The sequence below is a fragment of the Balaenoptera physalus genome, assembly GCF_965194825.1.
Source record: "Balaenoptera physalus genome assembly, chromosome: 3".
Taxonomy (NCBI): Eukaryota; Metazoa; Chordata; class Mammalia; order Artiodactyla; family Balaenopteridae; genus Balaenoptera; species Balaenoptera physalus.
In genome coordinates this window covers 165,172,795-165,194,777 of record NC_138890.1, presented here as the reverse complement: position 1 = coordinate 165,194,777, position 21,983 = coordinate 165,172,795, and the positions used below count along the sequence as shown (strand labels likewise).

At 37.4% G+C, this 21,983-nt stretch overlaps 1 long non-coding RNA gene across 2 annotated transcripts in view; it reads left to right on the top strand.

The window, feature by feature from the left end:
• LOC309658426 overlaps nt 1–21,983 on the top strand; it is a 179,209-nt gene that overhangs the window by 31,443 nt on the left and 125,783 nt on the right. For both annotated transcript variants that reach the window (XR_014262231.1, XR_014262232.1), the window contains exon 2: nt 3,814–3,968. This is a non-coding gene — a long non-coding RNA (uncharacterized lncRNA). The remainder of the gene's footprint in view (nt 1–3,813; nt 3,969–21,983) is intronic.

Genomic DNA, 21,983 nt, shown 5'->3' with positions numbered 1-21,983 from the left:
TCCTAATTTGTTTTATTGATATTAGGATCCGGACATCTTGCTGTTTTAAAAAGATACTCAAGCACAGGGAGATCAGCTCCGTGCTTTGTGACCACCTAGAGGGGTGGGATAGGGACGGGGGAAGGGAGAGGCAAGAGGGAGGGCATCTGGGGCTATATGTATATGTATAGCTGATTCACTTTGATATACAGCAGAAACTAACACAACACTGTAAAGGAATTATACTCCAATAAAGATGTTAAAAAAAAAAAGTTAACAAACAGCAAATTAAAAATGGATGATTTTTTTAATCCATTTACAATTAATTAAATAGTACATTTTGTTTTCTTTTCTTTTTTCTCCTTATGATTGTTGTTTTTCATTGTCGCCCCTATGTCCTTATGCTAATAAATAAAGTTGGTTTCTGCTAAATACAGTATTGAAAATCAAGAAGGAAATACACTATTCTCTTATTCTCCTTTAATTTGAAAATATGTGTATTGGCACCACTATACTGCTTTCAGTTAACGTTAATTTGTGTGTACTTTACATTTTTTTATCAGTCTTGCTAAGGGTTTCTCTTAGTTTCCTGTTGCTGCTGTACCAAATTAACACAATCTTAGTGACTTAAAACACCACAAATTGATTATTTTACAGTTCTGGAGATCACAGTTCAAAATAGGTCTAGCTAAGCTACAGTTAAAATGTTTACAGGACCCCATTCCTTCTGCACATTCTGGGAATCCAGTTTCTTGCCTTTCTCAGCTTCTAGAGGCTCTCCCCAATCCTCAGCTACTGGCCCCCTTCCATACTTACAGCCTGAAATGAAATCATTCTCACTTTGCTTCCACTGTCACATCTCCTTTTCTGACTCCGACACTTCTGCTTCCCTCGTCTACTCTTTTTCAAAATAAGGACCTTTGTGATTACACTGGCTCACCAGGGTAATTCAGGAAACGCTATGGAGATCCTGACTTAACTGCATCTGCAATGTCTCTTTGCCATGTAAGGGAACATATTCCCAGGTTCTGGGAAATAACACTTATACAAGTTGGGAGGGGGTATTATTCTACTACTACAGAGTTTATCAATTTTATTAAACTTTCAAAGATTAACGCTTATGGCTTTGTTATTTTTCTCTATTTTATATCTTTGATCTTTGTTCTCATCATTCTACTTTTTATCCTTCTTCTTCCTCTGGGTTTTAAATTTCCCCTTTTCCTTTTTAGAATCTTGAGATGGAGGCTTAGCTGATTGATTTTTTAAACTTTCATATTTAAATGATAAAGTATAGCCAAAGACTGTTTTGCCTCAATCATATAAGTTTTGATAAGGTACATTTCTATTTCCATACTGTCAATAATATATTTTAAATTCCCATTGCATTTTTTTAAACAAGTGTTCATTTAGACACGTACTGCTAATTCTCAAACACATAAGATTATCTCATTATTCTTCGCGAAAGCATTTATTCATTTATGTATGTTCACAGAACATATGATCCTTTGTGACTTATTGAGACTTGTTTTATAGCCCCAAAGACTATGTATTTTAGCTGCCAGATGTAGTATTCTATAAATTTCTGTTAGGTAAGTTAGATAATAATATAGTTTAAAACTTTTATATCTAGAAGAGATACAGCAGAGGAGAAGGGGTTGAGAGGTGGGCAAAATGGGTAAAAGGGATCGACTCTGTGGTGATGGATGATAACTACACTTTTGATGATGATCCCGTTGTGTATTGAATTACAGTGTTGCACACCGGAAACTTTTATAATGGTATACATCAATTTTACTTCAATAAAAAATAAAGCTTTTATAGCATTACTGATTGTTTTGTTTTTAATTATGCGAAAATCCTATTTGAAATAGCTGTGGTTCATTGTATATTTTTCTGTAACTCCTGTTAATTCTGTCAGTGTTTTAAATGTATGTTGCTTTGTGTTATTACTGGTTATTTTCTAAATTCAGCTTTTTAATCTTTACCTTTTCAAAGTGACTTAAATTATGCCAATTAGCCATTATTGTAAGTAAAATACCATGTATTGTTGTTTTGTCCTTTGTACTTTAGTTGTCACTCATTCTCCTTCTATTATGTGTTATGTATCCACAGTGTAGTTTTTTCTTTAAAGAGTTAGTAACTATTTAATATATTTTATAAATATTATTTTATAGTTAAATTCACAATTTCCCTTTCCGGTGCTCTTCGTTTCTTCCTGCAGATACGTACATCAGTAAATTTGTGCTCATTTTTGTTTGTTTGTTTTGGTTTGGTTTGGTTTTCTTTGTCTTATCTGAAGAGCTATCAACAGTATTCCTTGCAGTCTGGTTCAGCTAGCAACAAATTCTGCCTGTTCTTGTTTATTTGAAAATTTCATTATTTAACCTTAATTTTGGGACAAAATTATTAGTAGAGATAAAGTTTGGGGGTTACACATTTTTCCTATAATTTCATTAAATATATGATTTTATTATCTCTGGCTTCACTTGTTTCTGATGATGTTAGCTCTCATTCTTCTTATTGTTGTGCCAGAATATAATGTATCTTTTTATTTTCTGGTTAAATATTATTTTCATTTATGATGTTTGACTATGATGTGACTTTCTTTGAATGTATTCTATTTGTGTCTTGCAGAATTTTTTAAAAATAAGTTTTTGTTTTTAGAAAACATTTTAGATTTATAGAAAAATTGAAAGGGTAATACAGACAGTTCCCATATACCCAGCCCCGAGTTACATTCTGCACCCATCCTGGATTCCCCTGACCTCTTAAATGATTTTTTAAAATTTGTTTATATTAATATTTACTATTTGAGCTGTAAAGCTCTATGGAATTTTACAAATGCTTAGTGTCATGTATCTGCAATGAAAGTATACAGCATTGTTTTGAAACTCTGAACATATTCCCTGTGTTTCATCATCATTTCTAGCCCTTCTTTAATCTACTGGCCATTACTGATTTACCATGCCTATAGGTTCTGTCATTTCCAGATGTCATATAAGTGGAATAATTCAGTATGTAGACTTTTGCTACTGGCTTCTTTCATTTTACCCTATACATTTAATATTCATCCATATCCTTTCATGGCATTTTAGTTCATTTATTTTTCTTCATTGAAGAATATTGCACTGTTTGAATGTACCACACTTTGTTTATCCATTCATCTGTTTCTCTCTTGATTGTCTTTGTCCCTTGTGAAATACCAGTTGACTGCATTTCTGTGCCTCTCCTTCTGGGCTGTTTCTATGGTTTAATTGATCTATGTGTCTATTCTTGAGCCAATATCATGCTCTCTTGATTACTGTAGCTTTATAGTAATTCTTGAAATCAGGAATTGTTAGCACTACAGCTATGCTGTTAATCTTCTATTATTGTTTTGGCTGTTTTAGGTCTTTCTCCTTTCCACATTAACTTGATATTAGTGTGTCAATATCAAGAAAATAGCTCACTGGAATTTTGATTGGAATTGCATGGAATATATAGATACAGTTAAGAAGAATAAACATCTTAATAATATTGATTTTTCCAGTCAGTATACACAGAATAACTCTTGATTTATTTAATCTTTGGTTTCTTTTATCAGCATTTTATAGTTTTGCACATATAGTTCCTATACATATTTTGTTAGATTTATATTTAAGTACTTCATTTTTATGGTACAATATACATGGTATGTTTTTTTTTTTTGTTTTTAATATTAACTAGAAATTTATTTATTTTTGGCTGTGGTGGGTTTTTGTTTCTGTGCGAGGGCTTTCTCTAGTTGCGGCAAGCGGGGGCCACTCTTCATCGCGGTGCGCGGGCCTCTCACTGTCGCGGCCTCTCTTGTTGCAGGGCACAGGCTCCAGACGCGCAGGCTCAGTAGTTGTGGCTCACGGGCCCAGTTGCTCCGCGGCACGTGGGATCTTCCCAGACCAGGGCTCGAACCCGTGTCCCCTGCATTGGCAGGCAGATTCTCAACCACTGCACCACCAGGGAAGCCCAACATGGTATGTTTTAATTTCAAATTTCATTGACGTATTAAATGTATGTGTGTTTATATTTATATGTACGGTATATATACAAAATACATATATATGTATGTATAGCATATACACAAAAATATATACTAAACCATGAATCCTGTGACCTTGTTATGGTCCTTTATTATTTCCATAATTTTCCAAAATTATATTTTTCTGCAGAGACAGTCATGTCATCTGCAAGTATAGACAGCTTTATTTAATCCTTTCCAAGCCAAATACTTTCTCTTTGTTTTTTTTTTTTCTTGTTTTAAAGTACTAGCTAAAAATCTCAGTAAAACGGAGAGTAGGAAGAGTAAAAGAGAATATCTTTCCTTTTTTCTGGATTTTAGTGAGAAAGTTTTCCACTTCTTAACATGATATATAAATATTTTTATGTCACGTAATGCTTGTGTCTGGTTTTGGTATTATGGTAATGCTGACCTCATAGAATGAGTTTCCTCAGCTTCTGTTTTCTGGAAGAGATTGTGGTAATTGGCACCCTTTCTTTTGATTTGGTAAAATTCACCGGTGACTATCTGAACTGAAGGTTTCTTTTTTGGAAGGTTTTTGATTATTGATACAATTTTTTTTTTAATAGATATGGGCCTGATCAGATTACCTGTCTCTCCTTGTGTAAGTTTTAAGCATTTGTGTCTGTGAAGAAATCATTCTGTTTCATCTAAATTATAGAGTTCTGCTTGTTGTTCTTTACTGCCTTTTTAACATTCATGAAACAGGTCAGGATGACGTCTCTTTAATTTCTGATACTGGTAATTATTTTTTCTTTTCTTTTCTTTTTCTGTTAACCTGGCTAGAGGTTTATCAGTTTTGCTGGTCTTTTCAAAGAAGTTTTTGGTTTCATTGATTTTCTCTACTAAAGTTTTCTGTTTCAATAACTTATGCTCACATATGTATTATTTCTTTTTACTTTCTGTTTACACTAATATTAAATTGTTCTTCATTCTCTAGTTTCCTGAGGTGGAGCTCAGATTACTGATTATAGATCTTTCTTCTTTCTGAATATATGCACTTAATTTTCCTCTCAGCACTGCTTTCTCTGTATCTACAATTTTTTTAAAATTTTTAATTCTATATAATTGCTTTTTAAAATTCCTCTTGAGACTTTTCTCTGTGATCCACATGAGCTTGAGAAAAATGTATCTTTTATTGTTGTTGAGTGGAGTAGTCTATAAATGCCAATTATATTAGTTTGATTGCTATTACTGTCCAGGTCAAGTCTATCCTTACTGATTCTGTACCTACTTGATCTATCAGTTTTTGCTTCACATATATTGAAAGCTTGATGTCAGATTCCACAACTTTAGGAGTTTTATGTCTTTTTGGAGAATTGATACTTTTATTAATATGTAATGTCCCACCTTTTCCTTGGTATTTTTAATTAAAAAAAATTTTTTTTAACATCTTTATTGGAGTATAATTGCTCTACAATGTTGTGTTAGTTTCTGCTGTATAACAAAGTGAATCAGCTATATGTATACATATATCCCCGTATCTCCTCCCTCTTGCATCTCCCTCCCACCCTCCCTATCCCACCCCTCTAGGTGGTCACAAAGCACCGAGCTGATCTCCCTGTGCTATGCGGCTGCTTCCCACCAGCTATCTGTTTTACATTTGGTAGTGTATGTATGTCCATGACACTCTCTCACTTCGTCTCAGCTTACCCCCACTGGAATGGTTTTGACCCAGAAAGAATGTCACCAATAAACAGTCTCACTATGAAACAAGATAGAGAACAACCCCTCAGGGAGCTGACTGTAAGGCTGGAGGCAAGGCCCCTCCTACACTTTTCTTCACTCCCACATGGAGCAAAAGACTCAGTTATGTGTTTATTCCAAATCTTGTAAAGCAGCACTGGCTGTAGGGGCTAACCCTGCCCTTTGTTTCCAGGTGTCCCAAGCTGATTCTTAAATCAGCTTTGTTGAAATTAATATGCCTACTCCAAAGTTTTTAGTTTAGTATTAACTTCATATGCCTTTCTTATTCCCTTTACATTTTTTGAATTATTGGAATTTATTTTTAGAATAGTTTTGAGCTTGCAGAAAAATTGAGCAGAATGTTCAGAGTTCCCATATACTCCCCCTCCCACTCCTTCCCTTGCCCTCATTATTAACATCTTGCCTTGGTGTGGTAAGCATGTTAAAATTGAACCTACATTGATACATTGTTATAAAATAAAGTCAGTTATTTTAAGGGCTCACATTCTTTGTGATCTACAGTTCTGTGGGTTTTGTCAAAGGCATGATGTTATGTACCCACCATTACCACCACATCATGTGGAATAGTTTTACTGCCCTAAAAATCCTGCCTGCTCTAGCTGTTCATCCTTCCCTCCTCCCCTCCCCAATCCCTGGCAGATTGTTCTTTTTTTCACTGTGAATGTGATAAATTCCAGATTTTCTCCAAATATATTATGGCAGATTATACTCCAACACGTGGAAGGGAAGTATTATCACAGTAGTTTTTTTTCAAATATAATCAGACTGGGTTTATGCCTCTCCTACAAAGATTGATCATAATAAAGTATATTGTCTCTAACACTTGTTCACCTGAGTTTGGATTATATAAGAACTACTGAAATAGGCCACCAATCTTCCAACTCTTGTGCTAGAAAGAGCCTCTTTTTTTTTTTTTTTTTTTTTTTGTCGAAACCATACTAGCCTCTAATGAATTCAGCCAATTAAAGGAACTAAAGGTTTCTTTTCTCATTGTTCCTATGATCTATATACTCTGTGTGCCTACAAGATGCCAGTATTAAGAGTTCATTCCTTGCATATTCTCTGTCCATCACCACTGCCCTATGCTATGAGGAAGTGCTTCTTCTCCACCCCTCACTTGGGTTACAGAAGGATTAGTCTGTATAACCACTTACTCTAGGCTAAGTGAGGTCTTTGAGTGCCTCATAAGGCCTCTTTAGCCATAGTTCTTGATGCTCTGGACTTATTGGCATGTTCATAGGAGTTTTTGTGGAAATGTAGTTACCTGGAAGTGCTGAGGTGTCTGTTCGCTTGTTTGAAACTTGAGTAACGTAAACACCTTGTTCTTCTGCTTAATCCCCAAGGATTGACATGGGGATGGTTCAATTTCTCCCTTTAGTATATTCAGTAGACTAACGCAGCAATGTGCTGTGTTCTCCTTCAATAGTCCTTGTTGCTCCCATTTACTACCCACATGGTAAGAAAGCTGTCCTACATGTTTATCTCAAACTTACATGGAGAAATTTGAGAAGAGTCAATTAGTAGAACCATCCATAATGCCAACTACTAGTAAGGGTCTATAGAGGCAAACATAGATACATATATCCATATCTGTCTGTCTGTCTATCTATCTATCTATCTATCTATATCTCCTCTGGAAATTTTTTTCCGTGATACATTAGTTGGTGGGAACGAATTTTTCATAGAATATGTAAAGGCCATTCTGTGTGTACATGTTTGTATATATTTCATAATTTTCCATGTATATGTAGATAGAAATCTACACACCAAAGTTCTACTTCATTTATGTAATTATTAAGGTTATTTTTATAATGAAATGTTAAGATTTCAAAGAATTTTTATCTCCTAATTTTCTCCCAAATATTAATTTAATTACATAGGGGAACATGTCATCTAAATTCCTAAATAGTTATATCAATATTGATGCTAAGTTTCAACGCTTTTTTCATCAAGTGTATATATTAATAAGATGTGTGAAATTTTTTAATTCTAGTGATAGCTTTAGGTATAGATTTTTTTTTGATTTCTATGTGTGTGGTGTGTTTTATTATATATTAGTCTCTTAAATCAAATAGAAAACAAAAAGTGGAGCTACAAACCAAAGTTACAACAGTATTAGCTTTTCTCATCGCCCGTCTGTCTACTTTTGCCAGAGGTCTTTATTTCTTCATAAGGCTTTGAGCTACTGTGCAGGGTCCTTGACTCCAACCTGAAGAACTCCCTGTGGCAGGCGGGTCTGGTGGTTAAGAACTCTCTCAACTCTTGATTAACTGGGAATGTCTTGATTTCTCCCTCATTTTCGAAGGAAAGTTTTGCTAGATATAGGATTCTTGGTTGACGGTTTCTTTCCTTCAACACTTGAAGTACATTGAGCCATGCCATCTGGCCTCCGAGGCTCCTGATGAGAAATCTGCTCATGACCTTCCTGGCAAATCTTCTCTCAGCTTCATAGAACTTTCATAATGTACCTTATCGTGTCTTATGCAGCAGAACATTTTGTATAGTATCGTGAAGTCAGTTAAGTTGCAACATTATTTTGAGACCAGAATTTAAGGAAAAGGAATTGAATATTTCAAGTGTAGAGATTATGAGGTCTTTAAAATTATTACAGATTTTCAAACGAGAAATAAAAAGGCCACTGAAGTATCCTACAGATTTTAATTTATAACAAAGTGAATACCAATGTCTAATAACACACGTAAAGAAAAATTTCTTTGGGATCCTTTTTCCTAAGTGTAAAGGGGCCTTGAACTCAAGAAGTGAGAAAACCCCTGTGGTTTACCCCCAGCTGTGATGCGTCCATTTCTTGCTCTGACCTCAGAGTGCACCACTGTGATGTACTTCACAGAGCCCTGTAAAAGGGGCAGCTGGGCCCAGGTTTTTGGTCCTTAGAGCCCAGGAAGCTGCTTTTGGTGACCTGACGGCCTTGGACCTACAGTTAGCTTGTTTTTTCCTTGTTGCTGCCATTTTGTTGATTTGTTTTTCTCTTTTCTCTACTCTTTTTTATTTTTCTCATTTTTCTTTCTTCTTTGCCTTCTTCTCATTTTTCTCTCTTTATCATTTCTTTTAGTTTTAAATTTTTTCTTCTCCATTTTTTGGTGTGTCTTTTCCATTTCTTCTGCTTTCTTTTCTTCCTTTGTTCTTTTTCTCATTTGTATCTTAATTTTAGTTAGTATTGCTAGATTAGTACAGTTAGCATAGTCAGTACTGTTGGTATAGTTAGCATAGCTGGTGTAGTTAATACTTGATTAGCATAGTTAGTGTAGTTAGTGCTAGTTAGCGCCGTTGGTACAGTTAGCGTAGTTAGCGTTGTTAGTAGAGACAGCACACTTAGCACTGTTAGTACAGTTAGCATTGTTAGTTAGCGTAGTTAGCGTTGCTAGGTAGTGCTGTCAGTCAGTGTAGTTAGCAGGTCACCACGATGCAGGGCCTCACAGCCAACTCTGCTGACAAGGAGGCTCATATTGATGGCTTTGAGATCCTCCGCACCATTGGTGAAGGCACCTTCGGTAAAGTGAAGTTGGCGCGGCACATTCTGACCGGGACACAGGTGGCTCTCAAGGTGGTTAAGAAAAGGCGTCAGAGCGTCGCAAGTGTCCAGGCACTTTTCCGGGAAGTGTGCGGTATGAAGCTCCTGAATCACCCCAATATTGTAAAACTGCTGGGGGCGATTAACACAGAGGAGGCATTTATTCTGGTGATGGAGTACCTCAGTGGGGGGGACATGTACCACTATTTGAAGATCCATGGCCGTATGACAGAGGCGGAGGCCCGAGGCCCGTTCCGGCAGCTGCTCTCCGCCCTGCAGCACTGCCACCAGAGGGGCATCGTGCATCGGGACCTGAAGCCACTGAACCTCCTCTTTGATTCGAACATGAATATCAAACTTGCAGACTTTGGCCTCAGCAACAAGTGTGATGACTCTGGACAAATGGACACAATCTGCGGCACACCCCCTTACTGTGCCCCGGAAATCTTCCTGGGGCAGAGCTACAGCGGCCCTGCGGTGGACGTGTGGAGCCTGGGAGTAGTGCTCTACGCCATGGTAACTGGGTCCCGGCCCTTTGTGGGAAAAGACTTCCAGGAGCTGCGGAAGCAAGTCCTACAAGGGAAATACCACATCCCACCTTATCTGTCTTTGGAGATAAGGGATCTATTACAAAAAATGATTGCCCTCAACCCCAGTGACAGAGGCACCTTACCTGACCTCATGAGGCATGCTTGGTTAAACATGGGCCAGAAGGAGCCACTCCAGCCACCCTGTGAAGAGGACCTGAAGGTGACAACGGTGACGACTCCGGGCTTGACTTGCGACCAGATCCAGGATGCTGGAACAGGCAGTGTGAGCGCCGAGAAACCCCAGGTAGGGGCCTCCATCGTAACTGTGAGGCCCTTCTGTCGCGGGGACCTCAGCGGCAGTGAACTCGAGCCTTCTCCAAGCCCTGTGGTGTCCCCCCTGAAAAGCAGGTGGCTCTACCAGGGAGAAAACGTGCAGCTGCAGGAAGACCAGCAGGCGGGGCAGAAGACCGGTGAGTCTGCCTGTCCCCCACCCAGCCTGCAGTCGAGGACTGCCACCCCCAGCCCAGCCCCCCAGTGTGGCACTGGGACATCCCCCTCCACCAGCAGCAGGATTGGAGCCCCAGAGGGAACCAGCTGCCCCCCGGGTGTGTCCAACACTGGAGGGTCCTCCCACACTGGGCAGCCTGAGAGTGTGTCCTCATCCACTCCCTCTGGCCACAGCCAGAAAAAGCAAGGGGTGGCTAGGAGAATCTGGAACTTTGTTTTGAAACATCTTTGTTGCAAGCTGCCCAGCATGAGGCGTCATAATAAAGTGAGCCCATGTGAACCCCATGCATGACCGAGGCAGGAAGGTCAGGCCGCCACGCTCCCTGGGGCCCGGTGCAGGGGAAGATGAGGGTGTTCTCTGCGCGGCCTTCAGAAGCATCGTATCCAAGACCCTGGCCAGCTCAGAGGATGGTCCGGAGCAGCCCGGGCGACCGAAGGCGAGGCCACCGTGGCTGCAGGTCTGCCCCTCAACCCCCACCTGGGTGAAACTTCAGAGACTGGACTGTCATTCCTGGGTCACGTCTCCCCTCCCCCACTCTTCTGTCTTCCGTGTTGGTGGGGGAGGGGGATAGTTCTTGTTCCAAGGACTCCTTGGTTCTTCCAATTCTAGTTAATAAACTTGATGCTCGGGCTTCCCTGGTGGCGCAGTGGTTGAGAATCTGCCCGCCAATGCAGGGGACACGGGTTCGAGCCCTGGTCTGGGAAGATCCCATGTGCCGCGGAGCAGCTGGGCCCGTGAGCCACAATTACTGAGCCTGTGCATCTGGAGCCTGTGCTCCGCAACAAGAGAGGCCGCGACAGTGAGAGGCCCGCGCACCGCGATGAAGAGTGGCCCCCGCTTGCCACAACTAGAGAAAGCCCTAGCACAGAAACTAAGACTCAACACAGCCATAAATAAATAAATAAATAAATACTTAAAAAAAAAAAAACAAAAAAAACTTGATGCTCCAGAAAGATGTATCACACCCTGCTTTGCATCTGCTGTGATGTATAGTGCTCAGGGAGACACCTAGAAAGACAGAAGCTGAGAGATTGGAGTGTGGATGCAAAAATAGAGTTACTAGGAATGGGAGATGTACAATTTAAACTCAATTAGTGGGGCGCACACTTCCACTCCAGCACAACGCAGTGCTTTACATGTTTACATGGCCCCAAGGTATTATAGGACACATTCCCATTAGCTCTGTTGCTTCTGGGCCGTGCTCAGGAACTAGGTCAATACAGATGCTCCTGGGTGGGGATCCAGCGTCCACGTTGCTCAGTTCCATCCTTTTCCATAAGCCCGAGCTCACCCCCAGCCTCCTCCCCACAAACAGGTGGAGGTCGGCTCACGACTCTCACAATCCTCAGGTTCTTCCAACCTGCTTTCATCCTTGGGGAAAACCAGCCCGTTGTTGGCTTGTCTTTCCCAAAGTTATCATCCTCTTTATTTCTAACGTGGAACACCTACCTCTTTATTCAATTTCAGATTTTATAAAATACTGGAAAAGTCTTTGGCTTTAAGCTGCTTTTTTCTGCTTTCCTACAACAAATGTCCATTGAGAAAGAAAACAGAAAATCATTACCTAATTGAAATTGTAGGAGCAAATATATGTAGAAAAAATATATATACCTTAATACTGTCCCATTTGTATAGGTATTTCTGATCAGTGCCATTTGTATAGCTTCACTATTAATTGTCAATTCCTTTGGGGTAACCTGGAGTCCCTACTGAAATGCAAACATTCTCTGAGAAAACAGCACTGCTATTACCACTTAACTATGCTTTAAGGTAAATTAATTTGTCAGCTTTGTTGGTCTGGCCACTGACAGTCACTAGACTGCAGCTCGTTAAGATTGGTTATAAAATGTGTTTTGCTGGAGGGCGGGGGAGAGGAAGTTTCTGAGCCCAGTTGATATTCTCAGACGAATTCACAGTGTGGTCTTGGGGGCTGTTCCTGTCTCTGGAATAGAAGCGGCCAGAGAGTGAAGAATTACAAGAACATTTACTTCCTTCATTTCCTCTTTAGTTCTAAATACATCTCAATTTCCAAAAATAAAAGGCTATGTAATATATTTCCAGTTTTTCTTTATTAATAGGATCAGTAAATAATTAATAAAAGCAAATTAAAAGTGAACTTGTCACAAAGGGAACAATCCTTTGTCTGACATTAGTGAACAGCCTGGTTTTTAATATAAAATATTTTATAAAGGCAAATTATGCTGAGTTGCACTCAGGGTAATTAACTTTTCAGATGCAGTAGCTTTAAACTATTTATGTTGCTTGAAAATAATCACTTGTAAGCAATTTGTTTCAATTTTATAAACTAGGGCCAGTTATTATAGGTATTACAGAAGCAGTAATTGCTATTCAGCAGGGTGACGCTTTGCTCTGTCCTCTCAGCGACTCCTGGTTGGAGATACGGGGGCCCAGGACGACGGTAGGGAATTTGTAGCTGCTTTGCTTTTAACATCATTGTGTGAAGGCTGCAAGAGACTAGCTTATAAACTATGAGAGTCAGGCAAAGAGTTTGAACCTACACTATAAAATCCTGTAGTTCTACCCTCTTTACAATATCTGGCAAATCATTCATTTCACTAGGTTTATAGAGAGCCATTTAGTAAAATGAAATGGGTATCCTATGGGTAAAGATTTAATGTCTAGTGCAATCTAGGGCATTATAGTGCTACCTTCCAGCTCTTCTCTCCCAGTGTCTTATACTGGAGGTAGTGATGTGCACATATCTATTCATAGTTCCTCATTCCAATGAACTGTAAGGTCTTGAAATTGAAGGCATGACTTAGCAAAACTTTTTTCAAGGAGCAGGCACACAGCATATGAGTGCTGATTACATTTCATAATTAAATTCGTTTTTTTTCCTAATATAAACATTGAATTTCTCCTTAGCTGTCATACTAAGAAGACCTTGCAACTCACAAGATTTGACAAATAACTCACCTCTTTGATTACATGTTTATTTGCATATTACTTTTTACCTGATATGAGAAAGAACACAGCTAAATACAGTTGTACTGGGAGTTTTGTACACATGTGGAGGGATGAAAGAGAAAGGGTGTCGCTAACAATGGATTCTGACAGCAAGAGGGAGGCAGGAGGTCCTTAAGGACAATCCCTATTATTAGTTAGTGGTGGAGCTGAGGGGGGTCTGTATTCCAGTGATGTTTGTTTTTGTTCTGTTTTTATCCTCATAATTGTGTATCTGAGCAGCAACCCCCTGATTGGTTTTGTATTGGTTATTAATTATTTACTAATTACTAATTATTAATACAACCTCTGTATATATTTTGTAAAATTTATCTATATTTTATAAAACATATTTTATGTTATTTATTAGATAAAACTTTTTGTAATCTTGTAAAAAACATTAGCAAGGGTTAAAATGATCATCCAATTTTTTTTCTCTATAGTAAATATAACAGGGACTTTTGGAAGAAAGAACCATTTTAATGTGTGTAATCTTCCTAAACTGTATATGTGGGAATCCATATGAAAATGCCAGGCTGGCCAAACTTACTAGATACATAAATACATACTCGTTAAAATGTTGAATGATGGTTCAAAATCATGGCTCAGTTTGGAACCATGACTAGAAAGAGCTAGGAGAATGGCAGTTAGATAAATACTTAGTATTTCTAAAGGGATGTGGGACACAGTACCTCTTAAACATGGCATGCCCAAGAGTCACATGAAAAGGAATTGTAGTAAAGGGGTTTTGACTTTTCAGTTCTCATTCAAGATTATAAACCAACTCTGGAATCATATGTGAACCATACCTAATCCTTGCTTGTTGCTCAACCTATTGTGTCTCACTCTGAGAAGCAGATTTCAGAGGGACAAAGGGAAAGAAGTTTGCAACACTAGGCCTATGAATTAAGCCCTGCTTAGTTCTCCTCTTTGATTTTACTGTGTACTGATATAGTATACGTCAAAGCATTTTATATAATCTGCACACCAAATAATTCACACTGAAATGTAGTTATGGCACTAAAAATATCTTGCCAAAAGCCATTCTCCACAGAAGAGGAGTGAATGTGTGTTCCCAAACTTAACTTAAAGTGATAACCTTATAAAATCCTTTGAATATCGGATGTGACTGGTGTGTAAACTAGATAGTGTCCTATTCAAAGATGCTTCAGGGTGTTTCCTGAAATAGATGTACTTATTTGGATTGGCTGTATTTTCTGTCACTCCCTGTCTGAATTACAGGAAGCGCTTGATCGTTAGGTGACCTGATTTGACCCCAGTTCCTCTCCCACAACTTCTCTATATGGTAGCCAGAATTGTCATTAACAAACAGAAGTTCAGTCTTTCTAAATTAGCTCCCATTTCACTCTGAATATAAACCAAACTCTTCAAAATGACTTAAAAGCCCCACATGATTACCCCTCCCTTAGTTCTCAGACATCTCACATCACTGAGATGCAGCGGGAGCTCCGGTTCACCTTCTGCTTCTCCGGTGACACTAGCTTCATAGCTTTCTCCAAACATACCAGACAAGTTCCGCATTTAGGATTTTGCTCTGACTCTGAATGGGTCAATTTTCCCCAGATATCTTCATGGGTGAAGTCCCTCACTTCTTCAAATTTTTGGCTCAACTATCACCAAAAGGAGGTCTACCCATACCAGCCTAAGTAAAAGTATAATCCACCCCCAGGCCCCGCCTACAATTGAAAACCCTTTCCTTGTTCTTTCATTCCATAAGGCTCATTGCCTTTTAATGTAAAATATCATTTATGTGTCCATGTTTATCATTATCTGCTGCCCCATCGCTTCTAGAATATAAGCTCCACAAAGGCAGGCATCTTTGTTTGATTCACTAAAGTATCTTTGGAAAGTGAAATAAAACCTGGCTCATTGTGGGCCATCAATACATTTTTTTTTTTAAGTTGAATTAAGTGAAAAGGAGACAGGAACAAATCATGTTTTGGCCTACATGTAAATGATAGCATTAAATTGTCAATTGTCCTTGGAAACAATTGGAGAAAAGTTAGAAAATCTTTTTTTTCCCCCCTTTAAAAATCAGCAAATTGTATAGAATTGAGAATTTACCTTGGAGCAATTTAGAATCCATGTGTTGTTTGAATTTTGACTAAGCAATGTCTTTAAGTTCACCAAATTAATCAAGCAAACAAACCTGAGTCTAAATGCAGACTTCCTTACGAAGTAGATATTAAATGATCTTACAAGTATAGGAGGGAACTGCTCCCAGGAGTGGGGTTGACCGGTGTCAGAAGCTAATAAAGGTTTGAATATTAAAATAAATAGAATTAAATTAAATTCAGCATTAATGATCATGAACAATGAAGTAAGTTTCCAATGCTATATATCAGAAAGACCTTCATAAGAAAAAATGTCATTTGATTAGTTTCAATAAGCTTTATTATGCTCAACAAATCAAGGGATGATCTACTTAATTTTTCATATTAAAAGTTTGTAATTTTCATCTAGTTTAATGTTCACAGGCTTTCAGAATTTTTGTTCACTTGATATTTTTTAATTAAATCCTTAGGTTGTGAAGTTTTTCCCTTAAAGTAAAATCTTCCTTGCATTTTACAAATAAAAGTTACCTGTTGCAATATTCAAATAACATATATTATGCCTCTGCTCCATCAGCATATTGACAGATTTGCTGGTGAGACATAATGGGTTGTTCTCTTGGTTAAGTCTTAAACTATACTGAGTATTACATATGAAAAACTGCAAGTAGTGATTTGATAGAATGTCCTCACCTTCTTTTTCCTGTCCTTTATGTTTCATTATGAGGAATTGAAATATAACCCTAAGCAAGACCCCGTTGCAAAATCATTCCTTTCCCTTTTGAGTAATGATTTTCTGGTAGTGAAAATGTGAAATAATGAAAAGGTTAGAATATGCTTTAATTCATTCTTGCAAAGGTTATGATTACATCATTATTTGGGTCAAAATCAAATCATTGCTTCCATTCTTCATATGTTAGACAGATTAGTGTCAGATAAGTACAGCATAGTATTTGTGTCAACACTTAAGGATAATATGTTATTGTAAACCTTTATTAATCTTAATGACTTTCAAATGTACCTCGTGCTTGAATATTTATTTCTTTAAATGTCAACTCACCTTTTAAGCTATTGCTCATGTAAAACAAAAAGCAATCTACCTAGACTCAGGAAATGTTTCTCATGTGGCTGTTTAAACATAGCAACCAGGATGTAAAGAGTTTGAAAATCAATTACATGCTTTCAGAATCTAATCAGCAACACTTGATTGGAAGTATCAACCCACAAGTACGGAAAAAGGAAATCGCTTCAATAAACGTCACTGATATTTCCTAGCATTTTGTACTTCGGTACCAACAGGAAACTAAGAAATGTTGCTAGGATGTTAGCGTCAAATGTTTCAGCCTTCATGACCATTCATTTTAAATATATTTAATTCATTCAAACAAGTAAGGATTAGCGTCATAGTAAACTGTCACCAGTCTATGAATAAGCAAGTACACCTATGTCTCTTACCCCCCTGGGACAATTACACCCTCTACATGGGTCTGTATTATTATCTCTGAAACTTTCCAGTTGCATTACTGTCACCCATGTGCTTGAAAATCCAGGTTTACTGTCAAACCATAATAATACAAAGAGATTTAATCTTTTGAACTGTAAAATATATTAAATCTAATAATAGGCATGAAGAAAAAAATCCACACCACATGTCAATTAAAACTTCCTAATTTGAACATATGTATGGTACATTTCTATTAAATTTTTGTTTGTTTTCTCAAAGGATTATTATGTTCTGTATACTTAAATCTAAAATGTTGCTATCTCACAGTCTTAATAAATAATACTCTATGGCTCCTTATTAACTTTAAATGATTTTTAAATTTTAAAACTGATTAAATGTTTAATTTTATTTTTATTACTATTTTTTATCCTGGAGGGACACTTGAGAAACTGGTCAAGTCTCAGAAAATCTCTATGTTAAAAAAAAAAATCTCTATAGAACACTATACATAAGAATGATTAGTAATTGTAGATATCATAGCCTGCAAATAATTTTCAGTGATCTTTTAATTAGACAACATTTTCCTCTAGGTCTGTTTATTTTGGCCAATGCATAAATTCTAGTTTTATATTTAGTTTTCTCTTCTCTTCCCACAAAGAACACCGACTCTAATGAAAATTATTAATGTAGGAATAGGAAATTGCAGCTTCTTCCTCCCTTTTTTCGTTAAAAAAGCTCTGCTCGATACTGTTTCTTTATCTAACTAGGCCTAAATATAACAAATTACTACTATACGATATTCTAGTGAGGTATGTTTTCTGGCATATAACATGTAAAATAGTAGGGCTATTTGGCTTGATGTAGTTCAGTGATTTAAGTTGAATAAAGAAAAGGTGGATATATTTTCTGGAAAAATAAATATATAAAAAGCAGATACTAGAGGGGAGTTAACACTTAGAAACAGAGAAAACCACAGGGTAAAAGGTGAGTTTCTCATTTGTTTTGCTTTTAGCCTGAGACTACTCCAGAGTTACATCTGACAGGGAGGCTAAAGCTTCAATAGAAATCAGCCTCATTCTTGTGGAGAACTAGAAGACAGAGTTCAGGGCAGTCATAGCTTCTGGAATCTGAAGGTGAAAATGGCAGAAAGTACAGAGTTAGGGAGGAGAAGCCCCAAACTCTGTGTATAAATTTTACCCAAATATCTGACTGACCCCTGAACCAGACAAGCATGGGACTGACTTCAAAAAAGCCAGCTACAGCTCAAAGAAGAGAACGTAAATTTAGCTGCCTCCCATTTCAAAGCAACCATTCAAAGCAAATGGATTTCAAAGCAACCATTTTAACTACTCATCACAATATTCTTCTTCTTCTCTCCAAGTCACATTTTGAGGCTGAGAAGATTCAGAGAAAGGAACCCTTCTTAATCATATACTTGTATTTAAAGGAAGGGGGAAAAAACTGCACAATTTTGTTGGTCAGATCTTCCAGTTGGCTTACAAGTCGTCTTTTTTTTTTTTTTTTTCACACACACACAGTATATTTTATTTTTACAAGAGATAAATAGACTGACACCAAGCATTGTACATGGATGACCACAACAAAAGCAACAATGATTGCAATTACCCTACATGAAACACACTCATACTATGTCATAATATTGACGTTCCGTCCAGTTATCCTCCACTGTAACAGCTCCTTTACTTTGCAGTGAAAATTGATTTGTATATTCTTTGCCTCTGAGTCCTTGTGGGATTTTTTTTTTTTTTAAATTCAGACAGAAAGTCACAAAAATTATACTCATCCTCATCAGTTCACTCAGTCCCATGTAATTAATTGTTTTTTTTATCTTGATCTTTTGTTAGCACTTTTATGTGTTCATCAGTTTTTCATCAGAGTTCTGAAAATGCTTATTCATTCAGTTCAGCAGTACAGTCAGTGACCAGAAACCTGCACTTGTCAGAGTCTTTTCCATGAATTTCTTGAAGATGAAACCCTTTTATAGGAACATATTTGCAAAATCATCAGAGTACACCCAGAACTGTCTGTAAATGACAAAAGACTTAAAAATGACCACAGTAAAAGATTTGATGAAAGTTCATAATAATGCAGTTGACAAGAAAATTAGTTATTTCTGAGATATACATTTTAAAGTAATAACTAGGATTATGACTTATAACATTATACCAGAACATATAAGATTTTTAGAAGTTTCATGTAATGTCTGGAACATTTATATTAACATATTTCCATACATATTTCCATACAAATACAAATATAAGATTTTTAGAAATTTCATGTAATGTCTGGAACATTTATATTAACATATTTCCATACAAATAACCCAATGAAAGTTTAGTATTAGTTGTATTGTTTGTTTTTTTAAACTGCAGGTTCTTATTAGGCATCAATTTTATACACATCAGTGTATACATGTCAATCCCAATCGCCCAATTCAGCACACCACCATCCCCACCTCACCGCAGTTTTCCCCCCTTGGCGTCCATATGTCCATTCTCTACATCTGTGTCTCAACTTCTGCCCTGCAAACTGGCTCATCTGTACCACTTTTCTAGGTTCCACATACATGCATTAATATATGATATTTGTTTTTCTCTTTTTGACTTACTTCACTCTGTATGACAGTCTCTAGATCCATCCACGTCTCAACAAATGACTCAATTTTGTTCCTTTTTATGGCTGAGTAATATTCCATTGTATATATGTACCACAACTTCTTTATCCATTCGTCTGTTGATGGGCATTTAGGTTGCTTCCATGACCTGGCTATTGTAAATAGTGCTGCAATGAACATTCGGGTGCATGTGTCCTTTTGAATTACGGTTTTCTCTGGGTATATGCCCAGTAGTGGGATTGCTGGGTCATATGGTAATTCTATGTTTAGCTTTTTAAGGAACCTCCATATTGTTCTCCATAGGGCCTGTATCAATTTACATTCCCACCAACAGTGCAAGAGGGTTCCCTTTTCTCCACACCCTCTCCAGCATTTGTTGTTTGTAGATTTTCTGATGATGCCCATTCTAACAGGAGTGAGGTGATACCTCATTGTAGTTTTGATTTGCATTTCTCTAATAATTAGTGACGTTGAGCATCTTTTCATGTGCTTCGTGGCCGTCTGTATGTCTTCTTTGGAGAAATGTCTATTTAGGTCTTCTGCCCATTTTTGGATTGGGGTGTTTGTTTCTTTGATAGTGAGCTGAATGAGCTGTTTATATATTTTGGAGATTAATCCTTTGTCCGTTGATGCATTTGCAAATATTTTCTCCCATTCTGAGGGTTGTCTTTTCGTCTTGTTTATGGTTTCCTTTGCTGTGCAAAAGCTTTGAAGTTTCATTAGGTCCCACTTGTTTATTTTTGTTTTTATTTCCATTACTCTAGGAGGCGGATCAAAAAAGATCTTGCTGTGATTTATGTCAAAGAGTGTTCTTCCTATGTTTTCCTCTAAGAGTTTTATAGTGTCCAGTCTTACCTTTAGGTCTCGAATCCATTTTGAGTTTATTTTTGTGTATGGTGTTAGGGAGTATTCTAATTTCATTCTTTTACATGTGGCTGTCCAGTTTTCCCAGCACCACTTATTGAAGAGACTGTCTTTTCTCCATTGTATATCTTTGCCTCCTTTGTCATAGATTAGTTGACCATAGGTGCGTGGGTTAATCTCTGGGCTTTCTATCTTGTTCCATTGATCTATGTTTCTGTTTTTGTGGCAGTACCATATTGTCTTGATTACTGTAGCTTTGTAGTATAGTCTGAAGTCAGGGAGTCTGATTCCTCCAGCTCCATTTTTTTGCCTCAAGACTGCTTTGGCTATTCGGGGTCTTTTGTGTCTCCATACAAATTTTAAGATGATTTGTTCTAGCTCCGTAAAAAATGCCATTGGTAATTTGATAGGGATTGCATTGAATCTGTAGATTGCTTTGGGTAGTATACTCATTTTCACAATGTTGATTCTTCCAATCCAAGAACATGGTATATCTCTCCATCTGTTGGTATCATCTTTAATTTCTTTCATCAGTGTCTTATAGTTTTCTGCATACAGGTCTTTTGTCTCCCTAGGTAGGTTTATTCCTAGGTATTTTATTCTTTTTGTTGCAATGGTAAATGGGAGTGTTTCCATAATTTCTCTTTCAGATTTGTCATCATTAGTGTATAGGAATGCAAGAGATTTCTGTGCATTAATTTTGTATCCTGCAACTTTACCATATTCATTAATTAGCTCTAGCAGTTTTCTGGTGGCAGTTTTAGGATTCTCTATGTATAGTATCATGTCATCCGCAAACAGTGACAGTTTTACTTCTTCTTTTCCAATTTGTATTCCTTTTATTTCTTTTTCTTCTCTGATTGCCGTGGCTAGGACTTCCAGAACTATGTTGAATAATAGTGGTGAGAGTGGACATCCTTGTCTCGTTCCTGATCTTAGAGGAAATGCTTTCAGTTTTTCACCATTGAGAATGATGTTTGCTGTGGGTTTGTCATATATGGCCTTTATTATGTTGAGGTAGGTTCCCTCTATGCCCACTTTCTGGAGAGTTTTTATCAGAAATGGGTGTTGAATTTTGTCAAAAGCTTTTTCTGCATCTATTGAGATGATCATATGGTTTTTATTCTTCAATTTGTTAATATGGTGTATCACATTGATTGATTTGCGTATATTGAAGAATCCTTGCATCCCTGGGATAAATCCCACTTGATCGTGGTGTATGATCCTTTTAATGTGTTGTTGGATTCTGTTTGCTAGTATTTTGTTGAGGATTTTTGCATCTATATTCATCAGTGATATTGGTCTGTAATTTTCTTTTTTTGTAGTGTCTTTGTCTGGTTTTGGTATCAGGGTGATGGTGGCCTCATAGAATGAGTTTGGGAGTGTTCCTTCCTCTGCAATTTTTTGGAAGAGTTTGAGAAGGATGGGTGTTAGCTCTTCTCTAAATGTTTGATAGAATTCACCTGTGAAGCCATCTGGTCCTGGACTTTTGTTTGTTGGAAGATTTTTAATCACAGTTTCAATTTCATTACTTGTGATTGGTCTGTTCATATTTTCTGTTTCTTCCTGATTCAGTCTTGGAAGGTTATACCTTTCTAAGAATTTGTCCATTTCTTCCAGGTTGTCCACTTTATTGGCATAAAGTTGCTTGTAGTAGTCTCTTAGGATGCTTTGTATTTCTGTGGTGTCTGTTGTAACGTCTCCTTTTTCATTTCTGA